The sequence below is a fragment of the Chiloscyllium punctatum genome, chromosome 13 (assembly GCF_047496795.1).
Source record: "Chiloscyllium punctatum isolate Juve2018m chromosome 13, sChiPun1.3, whole genome shotgun sequence".
NCBI classification, from domain to species: Eukaryota; Metazoa; Chordata; class Chondrichthyes; order Orectolobiformes; family Hemiscylliidae; genus Chiloscyllium; species Chiloscyllium punctatum.
Window position 1 is genome coordinate 21,821,708 of NC_092751.1, and position 16,336 is coordinate 21,838,043.

Genomic DNA, 16,336 nt, shown 5'->3' on the forward strand with positions numbered 1-16,336 from the left:
ATTCTTCTGAGTGCTTTGGTTCCCTCCCACAAACCAAAAATTTGCAGGTTAGGTGCATTATTCAGGGGTAAATATAGGATAAGAAAATGGGTGTGCTTGGTTTACTCTTCAGAGGATCGGTGTGGACTTGTTGGGCTGAAGGACCTGTTTCCACAGTGTAGCGATTCTAATTCTAACATTCATCTGAACGTTTTCCCTTGATGTTATGCCACTTTCGGTGCTTAAATTGAATGTGCTTCACTCTGCTTCTCTCCATGACTTTCATTAAGAACTCTGTAGTGTCAATGATTCCAGTCGTATGTAGTTTCAGAACCAAGATATTTGTGCATCTTTTGTTAATTTACACTTCCCAGTGGAGATAGAAGAGGTGAACGGGCATGTGTTGCAGCTTCTGTAATTGCATGGGAATGTGTCATGGGGAGTTGGGAAGTGTTCAGGATGATGGAGGGTGTTACAGAAGAAATGGTCCCTATGAAATGCTGTCAGTGGTCGCGAGAGAAGATGTGTTTGATAGTGCTGTCCCATTGGAGATGGTGGAATGATGGAAGATGATTCTGTGAATGTGGATTATAGTACAGTAGAAGTGAGGACGAGGGGAGATCTATCATTGTTCTGGTAAGGAGGGGACGGAGTGAGGACAGAAGCGCGGGAGTTGTGATAGTCACAGCTGAAGGCCCTGTTCAATGGAATTAGCGGACTTCTGATTTGAAGGAAAAGGCGGTCACATCAGTGGCAGTTCACTGGAATGTGGCGTCATCAAACAGAAACAACAGAGATGGAGAAACTGGGAGAATGGAGTCAGCTTCCGCTGATCATGTGTTCAGCTACATGCAGAAGTCCCCCCTGAATGATTGAAAAGACTTAGACATCTAAATTAAGGCTTTCTGTCTCACATCTGATCTGAAGCGGGATGTGGAAGTAGACCCAGAGGAAGGTCAGTGGGTATACCTGGGCAGACATTCAAGCAGATATCCAATAACGCTAAGAAATTGTTGTTTCTGTTCAAAAAGAAGGACTCGATTAGAAGATGTACCACCATGGTTGACAAGGATACCATGATGAGCATCAGTGTAGGGCCAGATTTAGGATGTTTATTTCAGGGCCCATAAGCAGATGTGGGGCATGACTTTCAGCTGTGATTCCTGAATTCTCCCCAGAAACCCCTGTCACTGCTGCTCCATCCTCTTCCCTGCTCCTCTCCTTTCCTGATTCCAGGTTCTCCATCTCAAATTACAGAGCACATTCTCTCACATTATGGTCCCTCCCCACTTCACCTGAAACTCGTTCCAGTCTACCTTCCCTGCACTAGCATCAATCTGCGTTTTGTGCTGCCACCTTGCCACTGGTCTCAGTGTGGCTCAGCCTCACTATTCATGCTGTTTTACACCTCCCATTCACATCTCACTCTGGAAAGTTTCATTGTTGGAGTAAACCGTATTGAAAACACCATTCTCCCTTTGCACTGAATTCACATTGTGATCCCAAATCCAAAAGGTACACCCAGCCTTCATCTCACTCTGCTATAGGTGCATGCTGACCGTATGGTATAAGAATTCTTTTTTTTTAACATAGAACTGGCCAAATATACGTTTTCACTGTTGAGATCATCACCCCCTTTAGACAAAGGAATTTGTTTGCTTGACGTCTCATGAGCACGAGTAAGAATTGCAAGCTGCCTTAGTATTGTAACATGGAGAAAAACAAATTACATTATGAAGTTTGGGCAGTGTGTTGTTTACCTGTCACTTTTAATACTGTTACAAATTTGCAGTGGTTATCTTTAAATGTTTGCTCTTGAAGCTAGAATCAGATGGAGTGTTGAGGGGTGACATTCTAGAAGTTTTAATATCATGGGAGGCATGGATAGGGAGAATAGCCAAGGTCTTTTTGAGAGGACAGGAGAGTCCAAACATAGATGACGTAGCTTAAGGTTAAAAGGAGGAAATTTAAAAGGGACAAATGGACAACATTTTCGCACAGAGGGTAATTTGCTTATGGAATGAGCTGCCAGAGGAGGATGCAAGTGCAGCTACAACAGTTCAAAGACATTTGGACAAATATATAAATGGGAAACGTTCAGAAGCATATGGGCCAAATGCAAGCAGATGAGACTAGTTTCGTTTGGAAAACCTCGTCAGCATGGACAAGTTGGACCAAAGGGTTTGTTTGTGCACGATATGACTGTATGAATCAAAGGAAGCAAGGAAAAAGGGAAGAAAGATATGATGTAAGAAAACTGGCAAGAAATATAAAAGCAAGCAGTGCAAGCTTTAATATGTATATAAAGAAAGTTCAAGATGAATGTATGCCCTTTGGTAGAAATGAAGTCAGGAAAATATATTGAGGATGTTTGGAGGGTATGCCTAGAGGGAACAGACAGATAATTTACACCAGAATTTTATATCATTCCTCACATTAGAAGGCACTGTAAGTATTTCAATGATATAATCAAAATAGCAATAAGAGGGAAGTTAGTGAACTGCCTCTAACAAAAGGAAAAAGGCTTTTTAATAAACAGATAAGAGTAAGGGTACGCAGGTCAGCAGTAATCCACAGTTGGTTTTAAAAGCGGCGGTTACAGAATGACTGGTGTTCCTGTGAGAAATATTTCATAACTCTTTGGATTGCAGGAATTTTCCAGTGAAACTGGAGACCCTTCAATGGGGCGCCTGTTTTCAAGAAAACAGCGAGACTGAAAGCAGTAACCATTTAGCCTCAATATTATTGTTGGGAATCTGCTAGAGTCTATTATTAAGGAAGGAATTGCAGGACAATTAGAAAAAGCTTCATGCAAAGTCAACATGGTTTTGTGAAAGGCGATCTACATTTTGCCTGTAAAATCATGCAAAGTTTTTTTTCTGGAGATCCCTGAGAATGTAAAAAAAGGACATGATAAAGGGGATCTGGTAGATACGAGGCTTTCTCAAGATTTTTCATAAGGTTTCACGAAAAAAAACTTGTTACACAAGACAGAAGCTCATAATTTGACAGCTAATATATTAGCATGGGATGACGGTTGGTTAACACATAGAAATCAGACTGTCAGGGTTAATGGATCTTCCTGATGAATCTATCTGCTGGAGTATCACAAATATCAGTCCAATGCAAGATTTAGTTACAATCTATACTGAAAGCCGGAGCTGAGTGCAGTATATATCCGAGTTTGAGGATGACACTGAGAACCAAAAGGCAGACTGTTACTTAATGGAGAAGACACCCGCAAAAGGATCAGTGCGAAGGGATGGGATTGTTTTTGTGTCTGAAGCATAACGTCAGCATGCTGATGCAGCAAATAACTAGGTTGGTTCATTAGGCGGGTTCCTGGAATGAAAGGGATTAATTATTGAGTACATCTAAAATGGTGAGGCGTTTATTCATTGTGGTTGAAATGAATGTGGATGATATTACTGAAATGGACAAGAGGAAGAGGGGGCTTGACAAGGTAGCTTTCGAGAATGTGGATCAATTCCAGGGCAGAGAGCCGAACTTAGGGTTGGAGATACAAAATAAGGGAAATCGATACAAAGAAACGTCTTCTTTCAGAAGAGAGTGAATGCCTGGAATTCTCTAACCCAGAGGTTGTGGAGACTGGGTCACTGAATGTATTTACAGACTGGCTGGATTGGGCTTTGACATATCAGCGAGTTGAGGGATACAAGGGGTTAGCGGGAAAGTGGAGTTGAGCCCTGAAGTAGTTCAGCCATGTTCTTATTAAATGACAGTGCAGGCTTGAGGGGCCGAATAGCCTGCTTCTGTTTCTATTTCTTACGTTCTTATGTTATTCTTCTGGAAAGTAACTGTTTTTTTCCCTGAAAATGGTGTTGTACAATGGTGCATTCAGGGAGAGCAGAGGATTTGTTTGAGCTCACGCTGGTTGCGGGGAGAAGGCTGTATTCACAGCGAATGTGGGTCTGTAACAAGACCCACACCTGGAGCAGAAGTTACAGAGACAGGAAACCTGAAAAGAGGGATTGAGGTGAGGGTCAATTCCTGACTCAGCCTGGATTTTCCAATTAAATTTCCCAAACTATATCTAACCATCGGGGTGACCTCGATCTGCCCCTGTGTAGCAGGCTCGAAGGGCTGAATGGAACATCAGAACATAGGGCTGAGGGACACGAGTGGGACATTCGGCCCTTTGACACTACTCCACCAGTTGATAAGGTCGTGGCTTATCGCATTGTGGTCCCAGCTGCACTTTTCACTCCAAGCAGCATTATCCACTTTCTATGGAAAATCAGATGAAGCCAGCCTCGACATAATAAAAAGCTTCATTCATCCCATACTTCTGGGAAGGAGAATTCCTACGTGAATAAATCCCCACTTTGTGAATTTCTCCTCACTCTGGTTCTGACTGAGGTTGGAGGGTGTCACTGTTTCCTTTTCTAGTCCCACTCCTTCACTACTCACATCACATTTTAAATGTGACCAGATTGGTGAAATGGCAGATGATAAAAGTCTTAGACTGGGTCAGGTTCAATGATAAGAACAAGTCAAGCAGATTTCTTTAGTCAGACACAAGTAACTATTATAACTAATGGAGGAGCATGGTTGATCTGTGTTTCACACTGCTGCCTCACATCACCAAGGAGCTGGACTCAATTCCAACCTCAGGGGTCCTGTATGTGGAGTTTGAACATTCTCCCCGTGTCTGTGTGTGTTTCATCCCAGTGTTCCAGTTTCCTTCCACAGTCAAAGAATGTGCAGCCTAGAGTGGATTGGCCATGCTAATTTGCCCATAGTGACCACGGATGTGTATGTTAGATGTGTCAGTCATGCGAAATGCATGGTTACATGGATAGGATGGGGGCAGGTCTGGCTGGGATGCTGTTCGCTGGGTCAGTGTGGATTTGATGGGTAGAATGCCCACGGTTGAGGTTCTAGAACAATATCAAAAAGTTTGGACTATACAAATACCCAACGGATATCTACCTGATACACTCTGCTGAAGGCTTTGTATGTTTCAGTAAGATCACCTCTCTTGCGATGAGTAACCATAACATAAGACCTTCATCCCTGGAATACATGAAGTGTAACATCGCTGAACTGCTTCCAATGTAATTGTATCCAATCTCAGGGAAGTAGACAAAAACTCACCTCACACCCCAGGTGAGGTTTCTTTTTGCTTTCTCAGTGCTATGAGTTTTTGGAACTCTCTTCCCCGCAGACCATTGGAGGCAGAGTTATTGAATATTTTTGAGGCACAGACAGAATGTTCCTAAGTAGCAACAGAGTCAAGGATTATCAAGGAATGGGCAGCGATGTGCACCATGGGGAAATGTTGACTGTGGTAAAAAATGACACTGCTTCAGAACATCCGGCAAAATGAAATGGTAATCTAGAAAACATTTTAAAATGCTAACAGTGATAGAACAGAGTTCCAAGGATCAGAGAGCTGCTCTGTCATTAGAGAGAGACCACTTGTGGTCGTTTAAGCTGAGGGTCACCACGCCTCGAGTGATGGGTTGAGGATGAGACAGCGTCCCCATCATGGTAACCTCTGTGACTGTGGTGAAGTGAACCAGCGCTGCTGGCCTCCATCTGCATCGCAAACCAGCCGTCCAGCCAACTGAGTGGGAGACAGTGTAACTGTTACAGACAGAAACAGGCACAGGCAAAGGGCAAGAGAAACAGTCATAACAATGAAAAAGTTACAATTCAGGTAACGGTCAAAATAACGACTGAGGGTAAAAACGTTCTCTGCTAGAAATTGTATTTTATAATGAGACAAGTATTTCAAATCCGTCTTTGGCTGAATACGATAGGGTAAGACATATGAAATAACCAGAATTACTAAGTGTGACTGGATATCGATAACGTGTAGATTTTTGATTGCTCTGTGTAAAATGTTCTTACCATTACATAGACAAAGAAAGCTGGTGGAATATATTGTTGGGAGAGTGCGCCCCCATGGGAAAAGCCCTCGAGCAGACGCTTGAAGAAAGCCGGAGTAAAAGTGCCTGAGTGTTGTCTGCTCAGTGACAGGAGCCCAGGGGTTGAATGACTGAAAATTCATGTAACATGGAACTGAGAAATGCATCAGATCAGCCACAATCTTCTTAAATGCTAGAATGCGTTTGAAGGGCTGAATGGCCTCATGGTGGATTTGAATTGCATGTGATTTGAAAATTGTACAACTTTGTTCCTTCCCCTTCTGTGTTACATGCGGGGTCATTGACATTTTCCTGAAAATGGGAATTATTTGGAACACTAACTTGAACATTCCACAATCAGCGTTCTTCAGAATATTCTATCAACATGTGGGAATATTGCAAATGCGAGAGAGAGAGAGAGAGAGTGTGTGTGTGTGTGTGTCTGTGTGTGTGTGTAGGCTTTGCATGCAATAGTGAGAGTCATGGACCATGAATCGTGTTCGGATGTCGGTGCTATAACAGATATACAGTGCTATACAGTGAGTGTGAGGGAGCAGGGAGAATGGTGACCCTTATCCTGACAGAGTGGGAAAAGGTTATTGAAGCTTGTCCTGTATTGCTGAATATTTCTTCAGACCGCAGATACTGCACTGAGCTGGTTGGTGAGCTCAGGCCATGCTTGGTGGGTCTTGTGGTGTGGCTCCCTCTGTGAAGAAAATGGTCCCCCTCTGTACTAGCCCTTCCACCAGGACCTCCATGCCCCTGTGAACAAACCGTGGTGCAATTTATCCTTACCTGCCATGCTCAGGATAAACTGTGCAGGGCAGCTGCAAACTGAGAGAGCTCAATCGTGTGTCCATTATGTTTTAAAGATGGCACCAGTGCAAGGGATCACGGACTATCGGGGCATCCTGGCGATCGTGAGTAACTCCAGCCATGATGGGTGGGATCGGGCTGGCACTTCTTGCAGAGGATGGTGCAGATAAAACATCCTTCTCTTTTACACTGATGTGCAGGTATGTTCCATTATTTAGGATGGGAAAGATTGTGGAGCATTCTCCTCCAGTCATTTGTTTAATCGTCCATCACCATTTAGGACTGAATGTGACAGGACTGCTGTGCTTCCATCAGATCTTTTTGTCAAGCACGGTAGCTTTAATGAGTTAGCATCAGGTTAAAGTTCATGTGATTCTGACTGACATCTTCACCCACACTCGTCACTGAGTCATAGATGGTGTTGATGGTAATGACAGACTGAGGTGTTACCCTGGCAAGAAGTTACAGGTTGTGGTTGAATGCTGTTCTACTTCTCCTGCTGCTGTGGTCTACAGCACTACGTGAATACTCAGTTTCGAGGTGCAATATCTGCAATGCAATTCTGCTGTCTGTTCCCCAAATCTCACTGAGACCCATTCACCCATGAGCCCTGCACTCAGTGATCTAACCTGGTTTCTGATGTGGAAATACTTCCATTTTCAAACTCTCATTCTGCTGAGGGTCTGTCTCCCGGGTCTTGCTTCCAATCTGACACATTCCGCAAAAGCATTTAACTGATCTTAATTCAAATGTTTAATTCACCTGAATCCTTTTCCTTGAGAAATACCATCTTCTGTGTTTAAAGTGAATGTGTTTCCTCTGTTTCTCTCCCTGACCATGATTAAGAGCTCTGTAGTGTCAGTGATACCAGCCTTATGTCGTTGCAGAGCCAATGAATTCTCTGGATTCCCAATCATCTTCACCACATTGCATGTTTTCTCATTTGGTTTGATGCCTTGTAACACATGGCTGCCTTGTTCTCCCATGAGCATGTTTCATCTTCTTGGGGTTGCATTTCTGGTATTATCTTCCGAATTATCCCCAGAACCTTCTCCCATTGCTGCTCCATGGTCTTTCCTGCTCAGCTCCCCTTCCAATTAACTCTGGCCAGCTCCTCCCGCATGTCTTGGTAGTTACATTGCTTAATTATAACCACATTACATCTTGAAGAAAGCATTGCGTATAACTGAAAGAAGGAGTTTTGAGAGATGGGCCACGAAGAATGACTGGTGGATTTCTTAAATAGACACAAAGGGTGAACGAGAGAGAGAGAGAGGATATAGATATGGAGATGTGGAAAATGAGAAACTATATGATCGAAATAGATATACTTCCCTCAATGTTTTGGCAATTCCTGTGGGCGGTGGTCCTTTGTACAGTGCACGTACAACAGAGCAATATGTTTAAATGCTGGGTCTGATGCCATAACTTTTCTCTCCAACAATATGACAGACACTAGCTTTGGAAAGAACCCAACAGGCCAACATATTTAATTCCTGGTAGAAAGTGGATTAACTGAAATAAGTTGGGAAACCAGAAACAAGAATTTATAACACACATCCTAAGAAGAATGAGAGACTAGAGTTGGGAATCCCAGAAAAGGGGGAACGTTGAGAGAAAGGGAAGATATCACTTCAGATGAGGATCAAATATTGTTTTAATGATTTATAAATTTTATACATCGTGTGCATCATTTTTCGTTAACTGTCATTCAGAATGTGTTGTACACATATGAACAATCTTCCTTATCTGAACACACACTGATTAAACAGTGTATAAAAAATCATTTTTCCTCCATTTCACACTGTCCTGTTGTCGTGCTCGCAGGATACATGAACACCAACTGGCTACCAAAAGACATGACCCACTCTCACTAGTTCCCATACATACAGGAAAAGGACACCACGTTGACTGTGACAACACACACTTCCTAGGACAAAGCCACACACGAAAGTTCTTAGAAGCATGACATTTTAGCCAGAAGTACATCAATAAACATATTAATTTCGATCCTATCTACCTTCCCTTGAACAAAAAAATGGAAATGACATCACGACACTTAAGAAACCAAGACCGAGAAATAGAAAGACACGACATCCCACCAGTGCGTCACCAGAGACTCTCACTGATGATGTTACCCAGTCTTGGTGACGAAACATCTGAAAACAAACCTTCAAGTTCAGCGAGTTAACATACATAATTATAAATTGTTATTTTTCTCTTAATCGTGGAATTTGCGACTACTTTGTCACTCATGTTTTAACAGATAACGAGGTGAGGTGTGCTTTTCTGGGTGTGTGGTTTTAATTAACAGAGGGGTTCAACATCGACATCATAACAGTTTGAGGGCTTGTCGTATGGAATTTAGACAGATGTGAACAGATTTGGGGTACAAAAGGTCCCAGCAGATTCCAACACTTGGCAGTTAGTGACCTAGATCTTCAAGTAATACAGGTGAGAAAATTCATTTAATTTTGTTTCCTTGTGGTCGGTTAATTTAAAAGAAATGGCTTTTAATATTACTAAAAAGGTTCTGAGGTTTGAAGATGGTACCCAAATTTGCCAAGAACGTGTAGAAAGATAAAGGAAGGGCATACTTTTAGAATTAACATGTAGAGTAGAATTGTGTTTCACCAGAGACAAAAGGAAAGCTGTCATCATAATGGAGTTGCTCAAGCACTTTGGTCTATCAGAGAAGCTGGCAACTGCAGTCGAGTTAGAAAAAACTTAAATTGCAAATATGACAACTGCAGTTAGAAGATAAAGAGAGAGACTGAAAGAGAGAGAAGATAGAGAAAGAGAAAGAGAGGAAAAAGGAAGAGAGGGAGAATTTGAAATTCAAAAGTTTGGAATTAGTTAAGAAAGTTAAATTAGCAGGATGAAGATGAAGGGAGAATGTAGGGATGTATGTAACTGTGTTAATACATTGCCATATTTCAGTGCGAAAAATGCCAAAACCGTTTTTATTTCATTTGTGAAATTGGCTCGGCAGATGGCATATCCAGTGAACCTGTGGGTAATGCTAGTTCAGACTAAGATGGTGGGTACAGCTTGAGAGGTATATGCAGTGCTGTCACGTGAGGGAGCAAGAGATTATGCAGATGTCAAGCAGGCTACGTTGAGTGCTTATGAATTGGTACTAGAAGAATATAGACAGCGGTTCAGAAATATAGAGATGGAACCAGGTCAGACTTATATTGAGTTTGAAAGAATTAAACACAGTCATTTTGAGAGATGGGTGCAGGCCTTAAAAATGGATAAGACCTGTGAGGCTCGAAGGGAGATTATTCTGCCGGAGGAGTTTAAAGACTCACTTCCAGAGATGGTAAGAATTCAAGTGAATGAATAGGAAGTTCAAGAAGTGAGAAGCGCAGCAGAAATGGCAGGTAAATATGCACTGGTGCATGAGATTATATTTAGCTTCTGGGAGGATTTTCATCCTGTGAGGGATAGAAATTGGGAGAAGGGGAGATCCTAAACAACAAAACATAGAGTAAAGCACACTGGCAATAGTTTACCACCGGTGAAAAAGAAGCCCAAGGGGGTTGAAAGGTGGTGAAAGGCCTCAGGTGTTCTCATTATAACGGAGCGGAACACATAAAATTACAGTGCTGATGGTTTAAGAAGGACACTGGGAAAAGGTGTTTTCACTGCAGTAAACTGGGACACACCGTGCTGGGCATTGAAGCAAGGCACTTTGGGAAAAGATGTGATTAAGCCAGTGGTATTAGTGAACCTGGTAAAGGAGACCCCAAGTAGAGCCGAGGAGCTGCAGGAGAGTGCACAGCCTAGACAGGGGCTGGGTATGGAGTCAGTGCCTGATCCCTACAAAGAATACACCTCTGTAGATAAAACTTACTAAGCAAAAAAGGGGTGTGGGGAGAGGACAAAAGTAATAATTTTGCAAGATGCAGGATCTGTTCAGTTTCTAATAGTTGAGAAGTGAGGAGCCGGAAAGGCAAAACAGATCAGACAGCATCCAAAGAGCAGGACAATCAATGTATCAGTCATAAACCCATCATCAGGAATGTGGCGGGGAACAAGGGGGCTGAAAGGTAAATACGAGGGTAGGAGCTGGGCTGGCAGGAGGGTCACTGGGAGGGTGATAGGAAAATGTAGGTTGGAGTATAACTGATATGTCAGAGGGGAGGGTGGAGTGGATAGGTGGGAAGGAAGATGGACAGTTAGGGCAGTTCAAGAGGGCAGTGCTAATTTAAATGGTTGGGGGAGGGGCACTTTGGAAATTGGTGAAGTCAACGTTGATGCTGAATAGTTTGACGTTTTCAGCTGTCCTACCACCTAGCCACTTTACCCTCCCCTCCGAACTATAACCATCAGACCCCGCCTAAATCTACCTATCGCCTTCCAAGCGACCTTCCACCCAGTTCCACCCCCACCATCCTATTTAATTCTCAGCCCCTTCCCCCTCCCTTACTTTCCTGATGAAGAACTTACGCCTGAAACGAGTCTTTGACAAGGAGATTGAGTGAAGTGATTTCGCCACAGTTGAAGACGGTGAAGACATGACTGCCAAGTTCAGTGTGCTACGTGCTTGATGTCGGAGGTCAACGACTCTGGTGTGTCTGGCTCATATAAGTGTGGAAAGTGTGTTCACGTTCAGCTACTGACCGAGCATATTGCAGCACTGATGAAATAACTCGAGGACCATTGGCTCATCCGAGAGAACGAGATCTTTCTGGACAAGACCTTCAGCGAGATTATTACACCGACCATACCAGAAAAGAGCAGAAGAGAGCAGACGATGAGGAAGGCGGAGAGGAGACCCCGGAGTGTAAGAGACTCCGGGGGAAGTACCTGTCGGGAACAAGTTGAATCTTTTGGAAACAGTAGAGACAGATGACACTGCCAGTCCACGAGGCGGCCAGGTCCGTCAATCAAAAGTTGGCGTGGAGGCACAGCGGAAGAGTCGGACATCACACAGAGCTGTGGTAATAGGGGACTCCATCGTGAGAGGAACTGACCGGGGTTTCTGTGGCAGCAGACGGGACTTAAGGATGGTTTGTTGCCTTCCTGGTGCCAGGGTTAAAGACATCACAGACAGAGTGCAGGAAATTCTCAAGGACGAAGGTGAAGAGCAAGAGGCGGTCGTACATGTCGGCACAAATGATGTCGGAAAGAAGAGGAAGAACATACTACAGCGGGACTTCGGAGAACTAGGAAGAAGACTGAAAAGCAGAACATCCAAGGTGGTTATCTCGGGTTTGCTTCCAGTTCCTCAGGGTGGTGAGGCCAGAAACAGGGAGATAATGGATTTGAACACCCGGCTGGGAAACTGGTGCAGGAAGCAAGGATTTAAATTCTTGGATAACTGGGGTATATTTTGTTGTAAGCATATATTGTACAAGAGAGACGGTTTGCACCTTAATAGATTAGGGACCAGCATTCTGGCAGGCAGGTTTGTTACTGCAACACAGCTACGTTAAAACTAAGTAGCGGGAGGGAGAGGACAAACTGGATGTTTTAGAAGGAAATTGAAGGGAAAATTAGAACAAGGGAAATCAAGAAAGACAATAGTATCAATGAGGCAGAAAACTCAAAAAGGGATCATGTTGTAAGGTTGAGTGAAATAGGAGTTGATGGGAAGGGTGAGGGCAGTAACAAATTAAAAATACTATACATGAATGCACGAAGCATTAGAAATAAGATGGATGAGCGTGAGGCTCTTTTGGAAATTGGCAAATACGATATTGTGGGGATAACTGAGACGTGGCTTCAAGTGGACAGGGCCTGGGAAATGAATATACAAGGCTACACGTGCTATCATAAGGACAAACTGATCGGCAGAGGGAGTCGGGTGGCCATGTTGGTAAGGGATGACATTCAGTCCCTTGCGTAGGGGGACCTAGAATCAGGGGATGTAGAGTCAGTGTGGATAGAGCTGAGAAATTCTAAGGATAAAAAGACCGTCTTGGGAGTTACCTACAGGCCCCCAAACAGTAGTCTGGATGTCAGATGTAAGTTGAATCAGGAGGCGAAATTGGCCTGTCGCAAAGATGTTACTACAGTTGTTATGGGGGATTTCAACATGCAAGTAGATTGGGAGAATCAGGATGGTATTGGACCTCAAGAAAGAGACTTTGTGCCTCCGATATGGATTCTTAGAACATCTGGTGCTGGAGTCTAACAGGGAGAAGGCAATTCAGGATCTGGTATTGTGCAACGAATCAGAATAAATCAGTGACCTCGAAGTGAAGGAGCCGTTGGGAAGTAGTGACCATAATACAATAAGCTTCAATCTGCAATTTGAGAGGGAGAGGGTACAATCGGAAGTGACAATATTTCTGTTGAATAAAGGGAAATATGGAGCTATGAGGGAGGAGCTGACCAAAGTTCAATGGTTTAATTCCTTAGCAGGGATGAAAGTGGAGGAACAATGGCAGATATTTCTGTGTATAATGCAGAAGATGCAGGATCAGTTCATTCCATAAAGGAAGAAAGATCCTAGGAGGAGGCATGGGCGGCCGTGGCTGACGAGGGAAGTTAAGAAAGATATAAAGTTAAAAGAGAAAAAGTATGACATAGCAAAGAAAAGTGGGAAAACAGAGGACTGGAAAGCTTTTCAAGAAGAACAGAGGATTACTAAGAAGGAAATACGCAGAGAAAAAATGAGGTCGAAGGAAAACTGGCCAAAAATATAAAGGAGGATAGTAAAAGCTTTTTCAGGAATGTGAAAGGCAAAAAAATGGTTCAGACTAAAGTTGGGCCCTTGAAGAGAGAAACAGGGGGATATATTACAGGAAACAAAGAAATGGCAGAAGAATTGAATTGGTACTTCAGATTTGTGTTCACTGGGGAGGACACAAGCAATCTCCCTGAGGTAACAGTGGCTGAAGGATCTGAACTTAAGCGAATTTATATTTGCCAGAAATTGGTGTTGGAGAGACTGTTACGTCTGAAGTTTGATAAGTCCCCGGGGCCTGGTGGTCTGCATCCCAGGGTACTGAAGGAGGTGGCTCAAAAAATCGTGGATGCGCTGTTGATTATTTACCAGAGTTCGATAGATTCGGGATCAGTTCCTGCGGATTGGTGGGTGGCTAATGTTACCACTTTTTAAGAAAGGTGGGAGAGAGAAAACAGGAAATCACAGACCAGGTAGTCTAACCTCAGTGGTGGGAAAGATGCTGGAGTCTATTATAAAGGATGAAATTACGACACATCTGGAATCGTAGTAACAGGATAGGTCAGAGTCAGCATGGATTTATGAAGGGGAAATCATGCTTGACTAATCTTCCAGTATTTGTTGAAGATGTAACTCTGAAGATGGACGAGGGAGATCCAGTAGATGTAGTGTACCTGGACTGTCAGAAAACTTTTGATAAAGTCCCACTTAGGAGGTTAGTGAGCAAAATTAGGGAGTATGGTACTGGGGGCAAAGTACTGACTGGGAATGAAAATTGGTTGGCTGATAGGACACAAAGAGTAGTGATAAACGGCTCCATTTCGGAATGTCAGGCAGTGACCAGTGGGGTACCTCAGGGATCAGTGATGGGACTGCAGCTTTTTACAATATATGTTAATGATATCGAAGATGGTATTAGTAATAACATTAGCAAATTTGCTGATGATGCTAAGCTGGGTGGCAGGATGAAACGTGAGGAGGATGTTAGGAGATTGCAGGGTGACCTGGACAGGTTAGTTGAGTGGTCAGATGCATGGCAAATGCAGTTTAATGTGGATAAATGTATGGTTTTCCACTTCGGTGGCAAGAACAGGAAGGCAGATTGCTACCTAAATGGAATTTAGGTAAAGGGGCAGTTCAGAGATATCTGGGTGTTCTTGTACACCAGTCAATGAAGGTAAGCATGCAGGTACAGCAGGTAGTAAAGAAGGCTAATAGCATGCTGGCCTTCATAACAAGAGGGATTGAGTATAGAAGCAAAGAGGTTTTTCTGCAGCTGTACAGGGGCCTGGTGAGACCACACCTGGAGTACTGTGTGCAGTTCTGGTCTCCAAATTTGAGGAAAGGCATTCTGCTATTGAGGGAGTGCAGCGTAAGTTCTCGAGGTTAATTCCTGGAATGGCGGGACTATCTTCCGCTGAAAGACTGGAGCAATTGGGCTTGTATATCCTTGAGTTTAGAAGACTGAGAGGGGATCTGATTGAGAAATATAAGTTTATGAAAGGATTGGACACTCTGGAGGCAGGAAACATGTTTCCGCTGATGGGTGAGTGCCGTACCAGAGGACACAGCTTAAAAATACAGGGTAGACTATTTAGGACAGAGATGAAGAGAAACTTCTTCACCCAGAGAGTGGTGGCTGTGTGGAATGCTCTGCCCCAGAGGGCAGTGGAGGCCCAGTCTCTGGATTCATTTAAGGAAGACTTGGATAGAGCTCTCAAAGATAGTGGAATCAAGGGTTATGGAGATAAGGCAGGAACAGGATACTGATTAAGGATGATCAGCCATGATCATATTGAATGGTGGTGCAGGCTCGAAGGGCAGAATGGTCTACTCCTGCACCTATTGTCTATTGTCTATAACGTCAACTTGCCTGCCCCTCGGATGCTGCCGATTTGCGGTGCTTTTCCAGCCCCTCACTTTTCAACTTTGATCTCGAGCACCTGTCGTCCTCACTTTCCCTCAGCCTCTAATCGTAAGAGCTGGAAGTATTTTCACTCTTTCTGACATATTACTCAACAGCATGATAATTTGTGGAATGGGGACAGAAATTAAGCATTCCCTTGTGTAAAATCAGGTTGCAGTGCCACATCAAGGTTGGAGAAGTAACAGTGAGATTGAGTGGCAGGGTGTCAGTTCCAGGAATGCAGTTTGTTCTTGGGAATGAGTTAGCAGGGTCAAAGGTGGGAAAGGCGCCCCTTGTGGTGGAGAAGCCAAAGTAAGACCAGGGAACAGGGGAATTAAAAGGAAAATACCCCAGGGATTTTTCCAGACTGTGTAGTAACAAGATCCTACTGTCGTAAGTTACAACAGAAAGGAAAACCGAAAGAAAACGCCAAAGGAGTTGATGCACGGAATATTCCGGCTAAAGCATTTCTAGTGGCTGGAATGAACAAGGACATGGTGACTTTTTGTTGTACATGTCATACATACCAAATGGTAGGAAAGTCACAGGCCATATTAAAACCAGCACCTTTGTTGCCAATTCCTGTATTCGAAGAGCTTTTCACGTAAGTTATGATTAGTGGTGGAGCTCCCCTTTTCAAATTAAAGAGGAAACCAATATCTGCTGATCATAATGGATGTGTCCACCAGATTTCCAGGGATAATTCCATTATGGGGTGTTAAGGCAAAAGGGGAGGTGGAGGAGTTGGTAGCTTTCTTGACTCGCTGTGGGCTATGCAGTGTGATTCAGTCAGACCAAGGGTCTCATTTTACCAATCAGCTATTTAAGTACATCTTGGATAACTTCGGCATACAGCAGTTTAAATCCATTGCATCCCATCCCGAATCCCAGGGAGTCTTGGAAAGTTGGCATCAGATGCTAAAGGCAATATTAACAGCGTACTGTCAGAATTACCCGAATGATTGGAATAAAGGCGTCTCATTATATTGTTTGCCATGATAGATGCCCCAAATAAATCTACTCAGTTTACTTCCTTTGAGTTAATATTCGTACATGAAGTGAGAGGACCTTTGAAATTAATTAAATATAAATTGACAGGAC